General features: G+C 52.0%; 1 long non-coding RNA gene across 3 annotated transcripts in view; it reads right to left on the bottom strand.

Moving 5' to 3' along the window:
- Nucleotides 1–232: 232 nt before the first annotated feature.
- The window catches only part of LOC105748395 (uncharacterized), a 42,407-nt gene continuing 20,803 nt past the window's right edge, over nt 233–21,836 (bottom strand). For 2 of the 3 annotated variants that reach the window (XR_007476815.1, XR_007476816.1), the window contains 3 exons: nt 2,144–2,290; nt 1,145–1,235; nt 233–878 (listed from right to left, as the gene is read on the bottom strand). This is a non-coding gene — a long non-coding RNA (uncharacterized LOC105748395). The remainder of the gene's footprint in view (nt 879–1,144; nt 1,236–2,143; nt 2,291–21,836) is intronic. The other variant, XR_004475484.2, reaches the window with a different exon arrangement.

Below are 21,836 nucleotides of genomic sequence, written 5' to 3'. Positions count from 1 at the left end.
AACATGTCAACCACTCTGGGCCTGGCCTGGCCCCAATCTCCTCCCTTCAGGCCTGATGCCCAGGGACCCTGCTCCCAGCCTGGCGCAAGCTCCACCCCTCCCCACCAGTTCACCTGGCTCAGGAACGGGGTCTCTATCTGAGCTGAGGGCATCCATCCATCTCTGAGGGTAAAGGTGATGAGGTCAGCAGGGTCTCAGCTTGGGGTCCCCTGATGCTCCCATGAGACCCACATTCTTTTTTAAAAATTTTTTATTGAAATATAGCTGATATACAATGTTGTGTTAGTTTCAGGTGTACAGCAAAGTGATTCCGTTATACATATATAGAGAAGGAGACCCACATTCTTTTGAGGATTCCACAGGAATGGTACTGGGAAGGGACCTTCTTCAGCCCCACAGAAGACTCCTCCCCTCCATCCCAGTCCCCCCTGGGGTCAGGATTCTTCTCCCACCCATGTGGCTCCATCCCCAAGCTCCCCGACCTCTGAGGTGTCCACTTGATCCATGCGGACCGATGGGCTGGGGGTGTGAGAGGAGCAGACCCAGGGCAAGCAAGAGGGACAGGGAGAGTTGTGAGGGACAAGTTCTCCTACCCCCTGCCCTCTACGCCCCCCCCAACTCACCTCAAGTTGCCAAGGCACCAACACTGGGCAAGCTTCTACCATTCTGGGGGCAGTGGAATCAGAGCAGGGTCACCCTTCCTCCCCGGGACGCTGAGTCCTACAGCACAGCGTCTGCCCGACCCTCCAAGAACAGGGCTGATGGGAGAGCATCAAGCTCAGCCCCTCAGAAGAGCAGGACGAACCTACCTGGCTGATGAGGTTTTCCCACAGATCAGGGACCACTTATATATGCCCTGCTCTTTCTGGGGCCTGAGTCTAGGAGTGGAAGGGCAAGGGACGGGTGTCACCACTGCAGCCACCCGTACCCCCTCCCGTCATGTCCCCCCCCTTCTGGGCCTCAGTTTCCCAAACATACTTGGGATCCGCACACCAGAGCTTCATGGAGAAGCAGCAGGGTTGGGGGAGGCAAGGCAGATCCCACCTAGCCTCCACAACCCCAGGTAACAGGTGGGAGGAAGCAGGGGACAGGGGAATGACAGTGTTCACAGGCAAACACTCAGTTGTCCATGGTGGTCACTCACCAGCCACAGCCAGATGCCCGGCCATCCATGGTGGACCCTCAGCCACTCACAGAGGGACACACTGCCTTCAACAGGTGGGCTTGAAACCATTCTGTTGGGGAAAGGGAGAGAGTCATTTCCACACTGTATTCATTTCCTCTAACTGCCATAACAAATTACTACAAACTTTGCAGCTTAAACAACACAGATTTATTATCTTACAGTGCCAGAGGTCAGAAACCCCACCCAGGGCTCACCAGGATAAAAAGGTGTGCACAGGCTGTATTCCTTTCTGGAGGTTCCTGGGGAGGATCTGTTTCCTTGCTTATGTGGGTTATTGGCAGATTTTACTTCCTTGCAGTTGTAGGACTGAGTTCTCCATTTCCTTGCTGACTGTCAGCTGAGAGCCACTCCCAGCTTCTAGAGGCGCCTGCATTCCTTGGCTCGTGCCCCCCTCCTATCTTCAAAGCCTGAAGCAGCAGATCAAGTCCCTCGCACCCTTCCTATCTCCCCTCCTCTTCTCCCATCTCACTTCTGACCCAGCTAGAAAGGGTTCTCTGATTTTAAGGGTCCACGTGATGAGCGTGAGCCCACCCAGATAATCCAGGACCACCTCCGCTTCTCAAAATCAGTAACCTTCATCACATCTGCAGAATCTCTTTTGCCATGAATATGTAGGGAACATACTCAAGGTTCTGGGGATTAGGACGTGCACAACTTTGGGTGAGGCAGGCATTATATGCACATGGACACCACACAGGTAAGTACAGGTCTGTGGCTAGCAAATTGTACCTGTATGCAAATTAGAACAAGTCACCTTGTCATCACAGTAGACTTCAAAGTCATCACAATGGACTGACTTTGACAGAATGAGACCCTTGACTGCCCTCTGCTGGAAAGTAGTCAAAATAAATAGACAAATCGACCGTGTTCCTGCTGTGAATGAAACCCCTCAAAGGTGGCACCGTAGTGCGGAGAAAACACATACAAACCAACTTAGTCAAACACTTGCATACTTACAGCCCACAGTGAAACTAGTTGACATAGCTCACAAAAGAGTTTGGTATGGGGACTTCCCTGGTGGTCCAGTGGTTAAAACTCCGCTCTCCCAATGCAGGGGGCCCAAATTCCATCCCTGATCAGGGAACTAGATCCTGCATGCCACAACTTAAAAAAAAAAAAAATCCCACATGCTGTAACTAAGACCCGGCACAGCCAGATGAATAAATATATATATTTTTAAATAGTTTGGTTTTGAGCCATTGGTGCAAGTGTGGAGTCTAGCATTAAGTGAAGATGTCCAATGGAAGGGGGTGGACAGCTTGTCCTGTGGGAGCCTGTGGACATCGTGGACAGCTGACCAACAGTTGCTAAGGGGTCACACACACAGTTACAGAAGGGCTGGAGGATGGCAGGCAACAGGAAATAGCCACTGGGATGATGCGAGAGTGGACACCCTCAGAAGTGAAAACTCTCGGATGAGGCTTGTGTCCTGCCTGCAGACATTCATTTATCAAGTGTCAGCCATGTCCCGGGCACTGTTCTATGGCAAGTGGTGGATAAGACAGATGTGAGCCCACCTTGCCAGTGGGCCCTTTCTTAAGCCACGGAAGAGAGAAACAGTCCCTAGATCACCATGGCAGGGGACAAGAGGGTGGCCATGACCATCCCTCCATTCCTGAACAGCACATTCTACTGAAAACAATGCAGGGAAAAGCTATATAGTTCCCAAGCTAGCCCACAGTAGTCTACTTAGCCCATAAGGCAGGTGAAAGTGATGGGATAGATGGGAAGTGACGGGGGGAGTACAGACAGGTAAGGAAGAGAAATGTCCCATAAGGAAGAGGTCAATTTCCATAACTAGACTGATGGGCTAGCCTGGAGGTTATGGTCTCTAACCATAAGTTCGCTTCTTTTGAGAAGTGAAAACATTTCTTAGCATCAAACCCTTTAAGTTTTAAACTGACAACTCAGTGCCCAGTCACTCACCAGCAAACGCGTGTGGGGTATTGAAGGGGGAAAATTGCCACTCTATTTGGTAGCTCCCCCATCAAGGAGATATGGATTCTGTTTCTCTTCCTCCTGAATCTGTATTTGACCATGTGATTTGTTTGGCCCATGAAACTTTAGCAAACATGACACAATGGGGAGCAAAAATGCTAGCAGTCTCTCTGCTTTTTCTGGTAAATCTGCAGCTACGGTGGAAATGAGTTCAAGCTAACCTGCTGGAGAGACCACATGGAGGAGAACCAAGGCACCCTAGCCAACAGCCTGTGACTACCAGACACACGCAGGGAGCCCTCCACGATCATCTGGCATTTGGCCCCAGCCCACCCACCAGCTAATTGCAGTCCCATGAGTGACCCCAAGAAAGACCAACAGATGTATCACTCAGCTTAACTCAGCCCAAATCTCCAACCCACAGAATCAAGTGTTAATAAATGACCATCTTCTAAGCCATTACACGTTAGCGTAGTTTGTTACACAGCAAAGGCTAACTGCTACAATGTTGAAACACAGTCTCTTTGAAAGGAGACACACAAGCTCTCTAACGTGCAGCCGCTAACTCTCTTAACAATAACCACACGAAGACATTGGTGTGGTCAACGTGTAAATTTCAGTGCCAGAAATTCTAATTTATTCATCCTGCCATCCACTAGGTGGCAGGAATTCTTCATCTGGCTCAAACTTCCACTTAAGCTAGAAGTACAGGCTAAGGAATCAATTTGTGTTTCCACTTAAAAAAAAAAAGACTTTTATCTTGCAATCATTATCTTGATTTTGCAGATGAGGAAACCTAGGCATGAGGAGATTTACATCTCTTGCTTGTGAGGGATGAAGCCAGGGTTTGCATCTAGGCTGACTCTACAATTAATTACTACATTGGACTGACACCCTGCTCTATCACTGATTATCTGTGTAACCCTGAGCAAGGCGCTACACTCTTATGCCTCAGTTTCATCTCGTGTGAAATGAGAGAGCTGAACTAAAACCAAAGGTTCCTAACCTGGAATGAACAGCTATGATACCATATAACTGTCCAAAAAAATCTTGGGGGTAAATATATTTGGAGGGGGAGAGTTGAGGGCAATGGATTGGAGGTGGTCTTTAAATTCAGTTAATTCCCAAATGAGTCTATGATCCAGAAAAGGTTAAGAAACATTGTATAATATCCTCCAGAAGACCTATTCCAGGAATCAAGTTCCTATTCAAGTTGATACCAAATGCTATAATTACAATTGCACAGAAACCGTGCAAGCCTTACAGAGAACAGTCTCAGGGACCATGTGGTCCATAACGCAGCGGTACTGAACTGTGGTCAGGGTTCAGCATGACCCTGGTCTTAATTCCAAGCTTGAATGGAATGCCTCTTTCTAACACACCCTGTGCCCTTATCTTGGAACTAGACCAGTTATGGGCTTGTCCCACTGAGTCACGACCTGCCCGGGGTGGGGGGCGTGCTTTCACCCTGCCCCAGGCAAGGTTCTGTTTCTATAGCTTTAACCTCTGAGCCCTACCTATCCACACCCTGAGAAAGCAGTTAGTGATGATTACAGGAACTACCAAAACAGTCTACAGCGAATTCTGTCTGAAGCAGCCTTGCCTAATTTTCCAGGAGTCTGACTCATTGTAACTGTTTCTGGTGGCTTGATGTTTCCCCAGAATGAGCTGCTGTCTCTCACAACTGCTCACCCCCCAGCCTCCTCTCCGTTCTGTACCAGCTCCCATCTGCCCCCGCCTTGAGTTCCCACAGCCAACAGGTCCTCCTACTTGCCTCCAAATCTGCACGCCAGCCTGACGTCAGAAGCACCTACAGCTGTTCACAGCCACTGGCCTCAGGTGTCCCTGAGCGAGATCCCCCCTTCCCATGACAGCCCAGTTCACTCTAAGCTGGTCACAAAGTTTGCTATGTGGTGCGAGTATGCAAACTTTTCCTCTGGGCGGTGGAATTTTTGTCAAGCAACATCTTACGGAAACTCAAACACCGCGAAAGCCTTTGGGATGGCAGGACCTCAGAGAGAGCACCGCATCTTGGGGGGCATGGGGGTGGGGGGCACCCGCAGGTAAGTATGCAAAGTTCACGCATGGGTGGCCCGGGGAAAATCGAGGAAACAGAACTGGTTTCCCCAAAGCGTTGGCCCCGGGAAGGTGGGTAAGAGCGAGGGTTCAGCGGGCAGGAACTCAGGCCAAGAAGCAAGCATGAGAACACAGGCCCTGGGAATTTACAGACATCTTGGGGAGGGCGCTGGGCTTCCCGCAGGTCGTGGGAGTGAGGCAGGCGCCAAAGCTCCGAGGCCTGAGTAACCCCAGCTGACATCTGGAGAACAGCTGTTATACAAAAGAGCCTGTCCCAGCCAGGGAGCAGTAACCCCAGCAGGGCTTTCAAACACCCAGCAGGGTTTTTTTAATAGCTTTAGAGAGATTCTTTCACAACAACAAACTCACTAAGAGCCACCGCTCAGCTGCAGCACGGACACACCCCGAGACACACATGTCCGCCACATATAATAATAGCCCAATATTTCATGCATGTGCAGTGTGCATCAGACAGGGTACGATCACTCTACACATAGTAATTCATATAATTCTTATAACAACTCCTTGGGGTCGATGCTATCCTCATTCCCATAGCAGGCAGGGGAATTGCTCCAACACCCTCCCAGGGTGAAAGCGCAAGCCACCCCCATCCTTGCCCATAGAGCCTTGCATGACCTGGCCCATCCCCTCCCTGCCCTGATCTCTTCTCCCTCTCCCCCTCGCTCGTTCGGTTCCGGTCACGTGAACTCCCCAAGTAAATTCCTGCCCCAGGGCCTTTGCATGTGCTCCTCCCTTTGCCAAAGAGGCTCTCCCCACTGAAGCACCGCACAGCTCTCGCCTCGCCTCCTTTCATTCTTTACCCACAAATGTCACCCCCCTCCCCACATGCACATACACAGCACTTAGCACCATCGAGCATATTGCATACTTTGATTTCCTCATCTAGCATGTTGTATACTTTTATTTCCTCATCTCTATTGTCAGCACGACCCACCAGAGCAGGGATTTGTGTCTGTCTTGTTCACTGCTGTGCCTGAAGTGCCTAGAACAGTGCCCAGCGCACAGTGGGTGTTCGGCAAGTATTTGCAGAGTGAATAATCCCCGATGAAAGAGGACACGGAGACAGGGAGAAATTGGGCCACGTACCCAAGGCCCACAGTCCTTAGAAGCTGGACTCGAACCCAGACAGTTGAATTCCCAGGCTTCCTAGTCACTGCGCCTCTTTTCCCTAAACACATTCCCGCGCACAGCCGCAAACGCACACGATGGCTAACACATTCGTAAACGCGTGCTGCTTACCGCCAGGTGCCTCCGCGGCTGGCTTTCCCACAAGCACACCCCCTCACTCAGGCCCACCCTCAGCCCCCAGACTCCTGGCCCCCAGCGCTCACCTCCTCGAGCCCCTCGCCCCAACACCCCAGGCAGGGAAGAGCCCTCGGTCTGCGCCCTGGAGAACTTGAGCTCAGCCTCCTAGGGCATCAGGCTGCTGTTTACCAGGGCAACCGTGCGTGAGCGGCTCCGGGCCACCCACCTGGGATCCGGGCTGATGGTGACCAGGTCCAGCGCCTCGCCCTGGGGAGGGAAGACCCAGGAGAGCTGCTGGTGTGGCCTTCCCATCTTCTGTGCCTTCTCAATCGCCGTGTCCCCATAGCACCCTTACTCTGGCGCCCCCAGGGCACGTGGGGCAGGCTGCTGAGACCCCACTGTCTTCACGTCCCTTCTCCCATCAACCCAGGCCCTCATCCGAGCCCGGCTCCCCGTGCTTCTCCAGCTTCCAGGTCTGAGGCAGGTAGCTGCCCACCGTGGCACAGGGCAGACTGCAGAAGAGCACAGCCTTCCCTATCGCCCGCCCCGTCCTTGCCTCCCATCCTCCTTGGACCCCGGGGTCCCCTCAGGCTCCTCCCTCAGCCCAAGCCCTGCCCCCTCCCGGCCTCAAGTACCACGTAGCCTTCCAGGACAGGTGCACAGTCAGCACCAAGGCATCACTGAAGCTTTGCAAGAAGACCTGCCACCTTGAAGACCTCGCCTCCTAGGGCTCCTTCCAGGCCCCCACCCCAGCCAGCCCCACCCCACCCCTCCAGCCTCCAAGAAGGGCGAACTGTGGCCCCCTCACCCCCAATGGCCCCTCCCCACTCCAGCCTAGGCCCCGCCCTCTGGCCCCGCCCAGTCACCTACAGCTTCGGGGTGCGATGCACTTGGCCACGCACCGGCTGGCGAAGACGCCCGGCTCGACCTAGCTATCATGGTCCCTTCAGCCGCTCCCGGAGCCTCTTCTGCCTTTCAGCCGCTCCCGGACCCTCCCAGGCCACGCCCGCACCTGCCCCGCGTCCTGCCCTGCACGTATCGCGCCCCACGGCCCGCGCAGAGTGCAGGCATCCGTCCGCGTTGCGGTGCAGTCTGAGAGCACCTAGCCACCCCGAGTGCCGGACCTGGAGCAGCCGGAAGGGCGCGCGGGCCTTGCCCACCAGCTCAGGTTCCCTTGGGCCTCGGCCTGCAAGATGCTGCCCAGGAAGAAGGGGAGGTGTGGACCCCGAGTCGCCGCCGCCTCCCCACGCACAATACGCACCCGTGAGCCTCACTGGATCCTGCGGGGTCAGAGGGGCTTTGAAGCAAGTCAAGCCCTCGACTGCCCTTCCTGACCATCCATCTGGGCAGAAGTAGCGGGCGTGGCGCAGAGCTGAGCTTGCAGATCCATCTAGAGAACCTGGTCTAAACCAGAGGAGCCCCAGCCTGCTGGGCTCAGATCAGAGACCCCTAAACCTACCTCTGACTTTTTAGAGACCTTGTACGGAGCGCCTCGATGCCTCCACTGGTCCCCACGCCCCAACCCCTGGAGCCATTCATTCCTTGAATGAACATGTGTTGAATTCTTATTGTGTTTAGACCCAGTGTTGGGGATACGGGGACGAAGAAGCAACCATCGTCTCTGCCCTATTGAAGCTAATACTCTAGGGGAGAGAGGGGAGCTCGATGGGCAAGGAAGAGACAAAAATCATAACGACAGATTGAGGTAAGGGCCACCAAAGAAATAAACAGGGAACAGCGTGAGAAAAGACAAGGGATTGTAGCCGGGATGTCGTCTTCTCTGAGGAGGTGGCATCTGAGCTCAGATCTGAAGGACGGTGGAGCTCACAGTTCAAAAAGCCAGGGGAGAGCACACCAGGCAAGGGATCATGCAGGTGCAAAGGCCCTGAGGCTGGAACAAGTTTTGCCATCAAGGACCTTGCTCCTCAGCCTTCCCTTCTTCCTCTCCACGGACTCTTCCCCCTTAGCCTCAGAGATTCTCCATCGTCCTGAGAATCCCTTCCTTGCTGTGCCTCTTCCCGTCCCATCCCCCCATCATAGACAAGTTTCTAGAAAGCATGAGCTAACCTGAATGTCTATCAACAGGGGATTGGAATGAGATATACGATTCAGGGTTGGGATCGAAACATCTATCTGTAGGAGGGAAATAGGAAGTTTGTATGACCCTGTTTGGGGGGTTGGTGATGAAAGGTACTTTAATATCTAGCAAGGCAGATAACTTAAAATTGCCTACCTTCCACTTTCTGGGGATGACGTCAATGTTCTCTATCTTGATCGAGGTTGGATTACACGGGTGTCTGCGCCGCTCCAAAGTCAGGGGATGTACACAGAAGACTTGTCTGTTTCTTGCCTGTTGGGAAGACACAGGAGTGGGAATTTGGTGAGGGCTGGTTCGGAGTGGCCAAAGGAAGAGCCAGCATATTTGTTTTAAGCACATCCATCAGCTTGAAAATGGGCAAATGACCTGAACAGACATTTCTCCAAAGAAAATAAACTAACAGCCAACATGAATAGATGCTCAATGTCGCTAGTCATTAAGGAATTGCAACTCAAAACCACAGTGATATATCACTTCACACCCAGTGGGATGGCTAGAATCAAAAAGTCGAATAAATACAAGCGTTGGCAAGACTGTGGAGACATCGTAACCCTCATACACTGCCATGGGGAATGTAAAATGGTTCAGCCGCTTGGAAAACAGTTTGGCGGTTCCTCAAAATGTTAAACATAGAGTTTCCATATGACCCGGAAATTATACCGAAAAGAATTGAACACAGGTATTAAAGCAAATATTTGCCCAGGAATGTTCGTTGCAGCATTATTCACAATAGCCGAAGGCAGAAACATCGCAATCCCCATCAGTGGATGAATAGATTAAAAAAAAATACATACATATATATATACATATATACATACAATGGAATATTATTCAACCATACCAATAATTAAGATACATACTACACAGGAACATCGAAAACATTATGCTTCATGAAAGAAGCCAGTCACAAAAGGCTACATATTATATGATTCCATGTGTACAATACTCTGGAAAAGGCAAACTGTAGTAACGGAGAACAGATCAGTGCTTGCCAGAGGCTGGGGATGGGGGCATATTCCGTATCTCGATTGACGTGATGGGTGCATAACTGCATGCATTGGCCAAGAATCAGAATCGTATACTAAAATTGGATTTTACCATATGTAAATTATACCTTATTTTTTTCATGAGAGCGGGGAAGGAGCCGGTAGAAAAGACACACTATGCGGTAAAAATAATAGCTGAATAGGAAAGGAAAGGCTGTCTGTACTCTGCAGATCCACTTCCTCCTTCCCATCCTCTCATCCAGCCTCGAACTCTCTCCCTGATGGGACCCTGCTCCCTTGGCTGGTTGAGTATCAGGCAAATGGCTAGCTCCCCAACGACGCCCTGTTCATTCTCCTTGCGCTTCTTGTTGCTGAGTCCCTTAGATGCTGGGGAGCACTCTCTCCTGCTCGAGAATCACAGCTTTCTCTTACGCAACCTCTCCAGCCTGCCTCCCCCATCTCCAGCTCTGATGGCTCCTGCTCTGTCCCCTCCCTTAACTCCTCACCCCCCCCAGCTGGGCCATCCTGCTTGTGGTTTCACAGGCTGCCAACATGTCAACCACACCCAGTTCCCCCCCGCCCACCCAGGCATCTCTTGACTTGGATCTGCAGTAACATCACCTCCCAAGTTCTCCACGACATATTTCTATTAATACGACCTGGGATCCATATCTGACTCACACTGTGCCTTGTCGTTAGCCGAACCCCCAGTCTGGTTCCCACGTGACCTGTGCTCTGAAGTCTCAAGATACTGTTTGGCAGGACTTCCCTGAACTTTCCCTGTTCAAGAAACTTCCGTGGGATTTAAAGACCTAAAATTAAGAGTTAGGGGCTTCCCTGGTGGCGCAGTGGTTGAGAGTCCGCCTGCCGATGAAGGGGACACGGGTTCATGCCCCGGTCCGGGAGGATCCCACATGCCGCGGAGCGGCTGGGCCCGTGAGCCATGGCCGCTGAGCCTGCGCGTCCAGAGCCTGTGCTCCGCAACGGGAGAGGCCACAAGAGTGAGACGCCGCGTACCGCAAAAAAAAAAAAAAAAAAAAAAGAGTTAAAACTATAAAACTTTTAGAAGAAAACATTAGGGGAAATCATAAAAGTTTGAGAAATCTTCATGATGTTGAATTTGGGAACAATTTCATGTATATGACATTAAAAGCGCAGGCAAAAAAAGGCAAAATAGATTCATTGAACTTCATCAAAATTGAGAACTTTTTTGCATCAAAAAACATTATTAGGGCTTCCCTGGTGGTGCAGTGGTTAAGAATCCGCCTGCCAATGCAGGGTCCACGGGTTCGAGCCCTGGTCCGGGAAGATCCAACATGCCGCGGAGCAACTAAGCCCGTGTGCCACAACTACTGAGCCTGCGCTCTAGAGCCCGCGAGCCACAACTACTGAGGCCTGTGCTCCGCAACAAGAGAAGCCACTGCAACGAGAAGCCCTCGCACCTCAACAAAGTCCCTGCTTGCCACAACGAGAAAGCCCGCGCACAGCAACAAAGACCCAACGCAGCCAAAAATAAAATAAATAAATTTTAAAAAAACACTATTAATAAAGCAAAAAGACAACCTACAGAATGTGAGAAAATATTTGCAAATCATATACCTGATAAGGGATTAATATCCAGAATATATAATGCACTCTTACAACTTGACAACAACAATAAAATTTCAAAACTGGTCAAAGAACTTGAACAAACATTTCTCCAAAGAAGGTATACAAATGGCCAATAAGCACATGAAAAGATGTGTAATAGCATTAGTCATTAGGGAAATGCAAGTCAAAACCACAATGGGATACTACTTCACATCTACTAGGACGGCAATTTATTTTTTTTATAAATTTATTTATTTTATTTATTTTTATTTTTGGCTGCATTGGGTCTTCGTTGCTGTGCGGGCTTTCTCTAGTTGCGGCGAGCAGGGGCTACTCTTCGTTGTGGTGTGCGGGCTTCTTGTTGCAGTGGCTTCTCTTGCTGCGGAGCATGGGCTCTAGGCGTGCAGGCTTCAGTAGTTGTGGCTCGCGGGCTCAGTAGTTGTGGCTCCCGGGCTCTAGAGTGCAGGCTCAGTAGTTGTGGCGCACGGGCTTAGTTGCTCCGCGGCATGTGGAATCTTCCCTGACCAGGGCATAAACCCGCGTCCCCTGCATTGGCAGGCGGATTCTTATCCACTGCGCCACCAGGGAAGCCCTAGGATGGCAATTAAAAACAAAAACAAGACAAAACAGAAAATAACAAGTATTGGTGAGAATGTGGAGAAATTGAAACCCTCTTGTGTTACTGGTGGGAATGTAAAGCGGAAAACAGTTTGGTGTTTCTTCAAAAAATTAAACTGAGAGTTACCATAGGACCCAGCAATTCTACTCCCAGGTATATACCCAAAGGAATGTAAGGCAGGAACTCAAACAAGTATCTGTACATGAGTGTTCATAGCAGCTTTATTCACAGTAGCCACAAGTTGGAAACAACCCAAGCGTCCATCAACAGATGACCCAATAAATAAAATGTGGTCCATGCATATAATGGAATATTATTCAGCCTCCAAAGAGAATGAAATTCTGACACATACTCCATCATGGATGAACCTTGAAAAACATGTAAAGTGGAAGAACCCAGACATGAAAGGACAAATATCGTATGACCCCATTTACATGAGATCCCTAGAGGAGTCCAATTCGCAAAGATAGAAAGTGGGATGGTGGGCGCCAGGGGCTGGGGGAGGGGATGGGGAGTGAGTGTTTCATGGGGACAGAGTTTCAGTTTGGGAAGATGAGAAAGTTCCAGAGATGGATGGAGGTGATGGTTGCTCAACACTGAGAATGCACGTTAACACCACTGAATTGCACACTTAAAAATAGTGGTAAATTTTGTGTTATGTTATTTTACCATAAGTTTAAACATTTTAAAAGAGCCTGCATAGCTCCCTCTTACTACTTCATTGAACCTAAACATCTCAGCCCTCTGCTTCAGCCGGCCTGGGTCCCTGGCCTTCCCTCTAACCCACCCTCACACACTTTTATACATGGGATGCCCTCCACTGGGGGCACTGTCTCCACCCCTCTCTGTCTCCCCTAATCCACCAGCCCTGCCTTGCAGACTCACAGACACGCTCCCCCGTGGAGAATCAGCGCAAGGTAGCAAGGTAGGGGGCTTGTCCTGGGACCCGAGACCAGGTAGGAATAGCTAAGCTAGTCTCGGTTCAGGAAGCTGAGGCAGGAAACCATCCTTTGTAGAGCTAGAGAAGCTCCTCCCCACGGCAGCTGCAGGTGCAGCTCGAGAAGCCAGAGGTAGGGGAGGCAGAGACAGAGGTAGGGGGCGGACCCTCGGAGCCCCGTCAAGGGCCCCAAGGTCAAGATGTCCCAGAGATGATGCATTCTCTCTGCGTTCTCAACTATGTCCCAGCATTCCTGTCTTATTGGCAATAACAACAACAACAGTAATAATAACAGCCCGGGGGCAGCCACCTTTGCATCTGCCTCCGCTTCCCTGTGCCATTCTAGACTGTGCCCATCAGGGCCACACAGGGGCAAGGCCTGGAGTGACCGAGTCCCTGGGGTCCCCACAGCCAGAGATGCTGGGAGAGGCCAGAGCGGGTGGGCAGAAGGAGGTAGAGGGTGCAAGGCCAGGGGCTGACATGCTGGAGGGGCCGCCGAAGGAGGCTGGGCAGAGGCCTGGCAGCTGGACCGAGGGGGCCTGGCCAGCAGTGCGTGTTTACTTTAGGAAGAGAGGGGCCAATCTGCAGCCTCCCACTGTGACCCTGGACTCAGGGGTCCGCGGGGAATCAGATGTTTCTCTCCTGAGCTAATCTCTGGGCTTCATCCCAGGGGATTCTCTGGCCTTCCCAGAAGACACGCCCACCTCGAGAACCCTCAGACATCAAGAGACATTATCCGGGTTCAGGAATCCTGTGTCTCCACGCCCCCAGGAGCCCGGTCAGCCCTGCAAGCCCAGCCCCTCAGTCTCGCCTGGACTGACCCCATCCAGCCTCATCCTGAGCTCCTAATTTGGCTGGGTTGCCCAGAGTTTGCAACCCCACTGGGCCACCCCAGAGAGGGCCGTGGGATGCCAGCCTTGTTCTCAGTGCCCAGGTTCTGGGAAGAAGAGGAAGGGGAAAAGCAGGAAATCTTTGATGCTCGGCCAGAAGTCTCTGCCTGAAATTCCACCATACAAGTTTCCCCTTTGGTTTAAGGCACTGTTTCCTTTATGTATTCCAGGACCCCCCTAGACCCCTAAAAAATGCTTCAGAGGGGAAAAAATGTCAAGGGGGGCACCTAAGTTCTGGAAAGCTCTGAGCACATGAAAGACTCTGAGAAGACCCGCACGGAACGGCCCCATTTAGCTCTACCTAATCCCCACACTTGGCTCTGGTTCCACGGAACATGCTCTGGGCATCCAAGGCCCCAATTAAATGCCCACTGTGACAGCCCAGAGGGGTAAGGGGGACCATCAAGCTACAGAGGGAGTAAGTCATTTCGACTGAACCTGGACGGAAGGGATGTGGAGGACAAAAGCCCTGCATGCCACCCTCGGTTAGAGACCAGAAACATCCCCAAAGCACGGGAAGGGGGCTCAGACCTCACTGCCACCACCTTGCTCCTTGCTCAAGCTCCTGGCTCTCTGATCAAACCCCCGTTCCTGCACCCAAGACCTCAGATTCCCCCAGAACCGTGTCTCCTGCTCTTGCTACCACCATGTGGCCGTGGCGCGGGCCACTGTACCCATCCACAGGGCTCTAACAGAGGCATCACAGGCATTGGCAGCCAACTGAATGCCACGCGGCCACGTTAGAAAGACCAATGACGGGAGTTAGACTTTGTTTGTTGGTTGTTTGTTTATCAGATTAGCAGTGACTTTTTTTTTGAATTGGGGTATAGTTTTTCTTCAATGTTGTGTTCGTTTCTACTGTATAGCGAAGTGGAGTTCCCTGTGCTATACAGCAGGTTCTCATTAGTTATCTATTTTATACCTATTAGTGTATACGTGTCAATCCCCATCTCCCAATTCATCCACCACCCCCCTTCCCCCCTTGGTGTCCATACGTTTGTTCTCTACATCTGTGTCTCTATTTCTGCCTTGTAAACCAGTTCATGTGTACCATTCTTCTAGATTCCACATATATGCGTTAATATACGGTATTTGTTTTTCTCTTTCTGACTTACTTCGCTCTGTATGACAGTCTCTAGGTCCATCCACGTGTCTACAAATGACCCAATTTCGTGACAGGAGTTAGACTTTAATGAACACCTTCATCTATTATTCCTGACACCAGGAGAACAGACGGGTGTTATTTGACCTTCAGGCGTCCTTGGCAAAGGCAAGCAGCCTTTAATGCTCACTTGTAGCAGGAGCCCCGCTTCCTTTAAAAACTCTGTCTAAGGAACTCAGACCACCCAAAGGGTCCCCAGATGCAGGTGAGGGAACCCTAGGCATGTCTCACATGTCCCATACTCATTTCTGGAGGCCCTGAGAAACAGCAGGTGACTCCAGAGAAACTCACTGAGTTCACATGGATCAAACATGATCGATCAGGGAACAGTTAGCAGCTGCGCGATCCTGGGGCAGTGAATCAAACTCACCAGATCTCATCTGCAAAATGGGGCCAGCAAATGAGTCCATCACGGGAAGATGGCGGGGATTCTGTAAGATATGGAACCCAAGACCTGGCCTGCTCTTGTGCCATTTTGTCCTTTTGTGGAGTCTCCTGTCCCTCCTCTGCCCACAGCCCTCTAGGGCTCCCATCTCCCTTGGGGTAAAAGCCCAAGTCCTCCCCAAGACCCACAAGGCCCTGCACCACCTGCCCCCATCCCCTCCCTGCCCTCATCCCCCTTCCTCTGTCCCCCTCGCTCACTCTGCTCCAGCCACGTGGGCCTCTGAATGATACCAGAACAAGTCAAGCACAGCCCAACCTCAGGGCCTTTGTACCGGCTCTTCCCTCTGCCTCTTCCCCCCAGATCTCCCGCACTTCCATCGGGTCGCGTTCAAATGTCACCTCCTCCAGGAGGTCACCCACGATGTCTCCACGCTAAAACAGCCCCATGGACTAGGTCAGATAGGGTTCCCCCCACCAAATTCACATCCACCCAGAACCTGTGAATGTGATCTTCTTTGGAAACAGGGTCTTGATGTCATCAAGTTAACAGGAGGCCATACTGGGCCCTAAATCCATCATAAAAGGTGGCGGGGGGGGGGGGCGGAAATTGGGTACATGTACACAGGGAAGAAAGCCATGTGACAAGGGAGGCAGATGCACCTGCAAACCAAGGAACTCGCAGGGTCACAGGCAACCAGCAGAAGCTAGGGAGGGGCACGGAAGGATTTTTCCCTGGACCCTTCAGGAAGAGCACAGCCCTGCTGACACCTTGACTTTGGACGTCCAGCCTCCCGAGCTGTGAGAGAATAAACTTCCGTTTAGTTAGGGCAGCCCTAGGAAACTAACATACCCCTATCTTCCCTCTTCATCCCCCCAATCCAGGAGTCTCTTCTCAGCACTCGTTACCACCTGAAACAGTACACAGTCTGTCCTCAGGATTCGCAGATCCCACAACCGCAAATTTGCTGCCTCACTGACGTGTATGGGTAACCGCGGAATCAATGCCGGTGGGACTCTCGCGGCCACGCAGGGCGCCCGGGGTGCACAGTCCCAGATGGGGTCGATTCAGACAGGAGTTATAAAGCTGCTGGCCATGAATTCAGTGGAAATGAATCAACAGTGTATATTAAGTAAGGGATCTTTCAACAGCAACACACACCACACAAGGTTATGTACCAATCAGTGGATGAAAATGTGTGTCCTCTAACTCGGGCCTGGAAGAGGCCAGACTCCCACGGATGGCCAAGCCAGGGGGTTTCACCGCGAGACAGAGGCTGTAGGTGTCCAGCCTGGCTGGATGGCGGACACACAGGCCAGGGGATGGTCAAACGCATGGTTCTGGGGGTGTCTGTCCAACTCGAGCAGGAAGGCCAGCGCAGCCACTCAGACACTCACACTGTCACGCACTATGTACCAGCCTTTCTGAGACTCCGGGTCCCTGTCAGCTAATGGCTGTCACTGGGAAAGCCAGTGGGGCAGGATTTTAAGTGTTCACTGATGCTTGTCTGATGATGGGGGTTTTCCAGTTACCAAGGATCTTCCTTCGTTTAAGTAACAGCCAGTATGTCAGCTTCCACTGTCTCTTAGAGAGAGGCTGTCTCAGCATAAAAAAGAAAAAGAAAAAGAAAAAGGCTTTTATGCGTCTAAAGTCAGGATACTGAAAGAATTAACAACCCGGGGCTGGGAGGGACACGGCTCATCCTAGTGGATCTGGTATAGACAGAAAACAACCTAGGCTCAGATCAGTGGTTCTCACCCAACCGATTCTGCCTCCCAAGCCAGGGGACACTGGCCGGGGTCTGGAGATGATTTTGGTCCTCAGAATTGGAGGGTGTTACTGGTACCTGCTGGGTGGAGGCCAGAGATGCTGCCAAACACCCTATAATGCATAGGATATCCCCCTATCCCCCACCAGCAAGAACTCTCCAGCCCAAAATGTCAGTAGTGCTAAGGGTGAGAATCCCTGAAATGATGTGGGCAATCAGAGGCATCACCAACATCATCATCATCATCCTGAGCCTGTTTATTATGTACTTACTGGGTGCCAGGTCCTGTTCTAAGTGGCCCCATGACGCCCACTCATGTGGATAAGCCAGGAGCAGCACCGAGACCCAGGCAGGGCAGGACAAGAAAGGCAACCACATTTGAAGTTTACGTCAAAGTCACAAAGTGCTGGGCTTGAAGAAAATTGCCTGCCACGGGTTCTGGGGGTGGCAGAGGGGGACAGCTGAGCCTTGTCTGTCCCAGCAGCAGAGGGGAAACTGAGGCCAGCGCTCAGATCATCACTCTGAGATCAGGGGTGATGTCTCCAACAGCTGGCCCCAAACCGGGGAGGAGGGGCAGGGGATCTGTGTGTGCTGTGATGAGGGGGAGGGGGCAGTTGGGGAGGCAGTGGGAGCAGGGAACCTCCAGGTCTCATTGGAAACAAGGGGGAAGGCAGGAGGGTTATGTCACCTTTGCTAGGCAGACTTTGGGGGTTTTGAGTTGCTTTTTGTTCCCCTGCTTTGTTGAGATATATAACTGACATATAACATTGTGTAAGTTTAAGGTGTACAACTGTGATAACATGATACAGTTATATATCATCAGCTAACACCTCCATCATGACACATAATTACCATTTCTTTCTTGTGGTGAGAACATTGACAATCTTAGCAACTTTCAAGTATACAATACAGTACTGTAATCACGATGCTGTCCATTTACATCCCCAGGACTCATTCATCTTCTAACTGGAAGTTTGCCCCCTTTGACCAACATCCCCCCTTTCCCCTACCCCCCAGGCCCTGGCAACCACCATTCCACTTCGAATCCACATTAAAGTGAGGTCATAGATGGGGCTTCCATGGTGGCGCAGTGGTTGAGAGTCCGCCTGCTGATGCAGGGGACATGGGTTCGTGCCCCGGTCCAGGAAGATCCCACATGCCGCGGAGCGGCTGGGCCCGTGAGCCATGGCCGCTGAGCCTGCGCGTTCCGGAGCCTGTGCTCCCCAACGGGAGAGGCCACAGCAGGGAGAGGCCCGCGTACCGCAAAAAAAAAAAAAAAAAAAAAAAAAAAAGTGAGGTCATAGAGTATTTGTCTTTCTCTGAAAGGAAACTGACCACACGCCCTTCCCTCTCCCACTCCAGGTCTCTGCCCGTGATGTGTCCTCAGCCTGAAACTCTCTTCCTTGCCTCTCCTAACCTTCCTACAGAAAGCCTTTCCTGACCCCCAACTAGAAAAGGATGGCCTTTCTGTCAGTTTCACCTGACCTTGAGCGGGTGCGATTTGTCTCAGCATTTAAGAGGATACCAACTCCCTGGCTGGGAAAAATATCTGGCAGGTGGGCTACAGATGGGGGCTCCAGGCCCTGAGAAAGGGATCACCACGCAACACAATGATCCCAGGGCACCTCAGGGATTCCCTCCCACTCTGGGAGATCTTCCACCTCGAAGCTCACCTGCCTTCCCCCTAGGTGGTCAGATAACCTGTGACTTTTATCTTGGTTGTTCTATTCTGGTTCTGCTACTCCTTGCTGGGCAATCTTGATCAAGTTACTGAGCCTCTCTGTGCCTCAGTTTTCTCATGTGGGAAATGGCTATGATAATGGTGCCCACTTCATAGGACTGATGTGACGTTAAAACGGGCCTGAAAGCAAGTGCGTCAGCATCGTGGTCATTATTATTATTATGTCTCTCTTCTTTTCCCAGTTCCTACAGTCCAAGGGCAAGAATGAGATTCTGCCGCACCCTCCTGTGGCAGCCCTGGAGTACTGCATCCCTCCAGGCACAACTCATTACATCACTCTGGGTTCTAAAGGTTGCAAATTACAAAAAAAAAAAGAATCTTTTAAATCAGTCCAAGCTGGTTTAAGTCCAAAGATAATGTATTGGCCATAACAGCCTTTGCACTTGCTGTGCCCTTCTCCTAGAATGCCCTCACTACGGGGGGGGGGGGGGGCCTCACTTCCTCCTTCTTTAACATTCAAACCAGGATGTGGATGCCACCTCCACAGGGAGCCTTTTGACAGCTCCCTATTTATTCAATACTGACACCAGCTCTGTACCAAACCCTGTTCTAGGCACTCAGGATACTGCTGTGGACCTCACAGATGAAGACTCCATCCTCAAAGCTGACATTCCCGTCAGAAAGACAGAATCAACAAACACAAGTATGCCACAGAGTAGGTCAGGTGGTGACTCACGCTGAGAGTAAAATAAGTCAGGAAATGGGAGAGGAGGTATGTGTGTTGGGGGGGTGTAATCTTGAAGTATGGGGGGTGGGGTGGCTGGGCAGGCCTCACTGAGGGGGCTATGTTTGAGACTAGACTTGAAGAATGAGATGCAGTTGGCCTTCCAGGCACAGCAAACAGCAAGTGCAAAGGCCCTGAGGCAGGTCAATTACCTCTGGGGAATGGAGATTGTCATTGCTCCTGGCTGTGTCTCCGGTACCTGCACCAGCACCTGGCACAAAACACTGTTTAATAAATACTGCATGAATGAAAGCCCAGCTATGGGCTTCAGGAACAGCTGGCTCAGGGCTGAAATGATGGCCTTGGGGCCATTGCCCTCCTCCACCTGGGTGGCTTCATCTTTTTTTTTTTTTTAATTGAAGTATACTTGATTTACGATGTTGTGTTAATTTCTGCTGTACAGCAAAGTGATTCAGTTATATATATATATACTTTTTCATATTCTTTTCCATCATGCTTTATCACAGGATACTGAATATAGTTCCCTCTGCTATACAGTAGGACCTTGTTGTTTATCCATCCTATATATAATAGTTTGCCTCTGCTAATCCCAAACTCCCAATCCTTCCCTCCCCATTGGCAACCACAAGTCTGTTGGCTTCAGTCTTATTAGAGGTCTCTCCCTGTCGTCTAAGATGGGGACTCAGCTTCAAATGCTACTCAAGATGCAAAAATCTGTTTCCCAGGATTCCTTGCAAAAGCCCTGACACAGCTCATTGCGGGTTGGTTATGTGCCCATCCTCCAATCAGTCCAGGAGGCCAGGAGATGGGAAGTGGGTGTGGCTTAGGGCCAAGTTACATGTCCTACACCCAGACCACACCTAGCGGGGAAAGGGAGCACCCAAGGGACATCTGGGGTTGTGGCACGTCAGGGAAGGGGAATGGACGCAAAGAGCCAGTTTCCCAGACGATTATAGGAGGTTTTACAGCTAGTAAGTGGCAGAAGCTGGGAGCTCCTTGTACAAAGCAGCCCTGAAATTCTCAGTGCTGTCTGGTGGCCACCCATCACCAGACTAAGGACCTGTGGCTGGAGCAGACACTGGGCTGAAAGGAGGAGGTTTTAGCATCAGGGCAAACTGAGAATGCAAAGGCAGCCACCCCCTCCGATGGAGAAAGAAGTAAACAGAAGGCAGCTCAGGGTGGGCTCCCAACAGGCCCATGCTGGGAACAGAGGGACAGGCTGGCAGAGGCAGAGACGGCTTTCTTAGACTTGCTTCTCCCTCGGGGGGTGGAAAGTGGGTAGCAAATGAGAATGGGCTGCCCCTCTGGCCTGGCCTGGGGAGAGGATAGGGTGGAGGTGGAGCTGTAACCTGGTGGGAGCTCCGGAAGGGCTCTGGTATTTGTGGAGTACCTACTGTATGCAGGAGCCCTGACATGTCATTCCAAGTTCAAGGCAAAGAAAACAAATGTTTGCTGTTGGCTGAACCCCTCCCGCTTGGCCCTGTAAAGGCTACTACGCCCCCCACCACCCCCCACCCCACCAAGGGATGAGGAAGATGAGAAGGCCAAGGGCAAGGCCAGGCCAGCCTCTGCCTAGCTCCCTGGGGGCCAGGCCTGGAAAATGCCTGGAATCCTGCGGTCTGCGGGTCACCGCCCTGCCCCTCCCGGAGCACCAGCCCCTAGACAGGCACCCAGAGGCCTGGGGGGGGCAGCCGGCCACGTGGGGTTCAAATCCCATCCCGGCCCTGACTGTGGTCACCCCTACTCATGCCTTAGCTCCACGTCTAATGAGCATTGCTCCAGGGGTAACCAAAACCCACAGGGCCACCCCCTCTCACGGAGCGTTCACTCGCCCCCTCTCCGGCCTCAGTTTCCTCTTCTGTGAAATGGGACCCCCTCTCCGGCCTCAGTTTCCTCTTCTGTGAAATGGGACCAGCCAGGCCAAGCCCTGGCTCCGTCCTGGTCAGACTTCCAGAGGGGAGCGCTGGGAGGGCGGGGGCGAGCTGAGATGTATTCAGCCTCCCCGGGCACTGTGCCTGGCACACGGGAGGCGCCCAATAAATGCTTGTTTGAGCGAGGACTCGCCTTCAATAAATAACAGCTGTTGTGGACGCTGTGGATGCCGGCGAGGGAGTGGGCCCTCCCCTCCCCCACCCTCTTCCCCCATCCCCCTCTGGCCCCATTCCTGCCCCTTACCGCCCCCCCTCACTTTGCCTCCTCCTCCTTGCCCCGCCTCTTTCCCTTCCAACTTCCCCCTCCCCCAACCACCCCCTTCTCCTCTTCCTCCATTTCCCTTACCCTTACCCAATTCTCCCTCCCTCTCTAGCCCCCTACCCTAGGCTTTCTCCCCTCCCCCCACCCTTCCACCTCTTTCTCCCCGCCCCCCCCCGCCGCCGCCCATTATCCCCGCCCCCACCGTATTTCACCCCCATCCTCCATCCCTCCCCCGCCCCCACGACTGGGCGCCTGTCCGGGCGGGGCCGCCCGAGCTCCCGGGTCCCTGGCTCGGGTCCAGCCCGCGGCCCTGCACCGG

This window comes from Orcinus orca, chromosome 3 (assembly GCF_937001465.1).
Source record: "Orcinus orca chromosome 3, mOrcOrc1.1, whole genome shotgun sequence".
Lineage (NCBI taxonomy): Eukaryota > Metazoa > Chordata > Mammalia > Artiodactyla > Delphinidae > Orcinus > Orcinus orca.
This window is presented reverse-complemented; position numbering and strand designations above follow the sequence as displayed.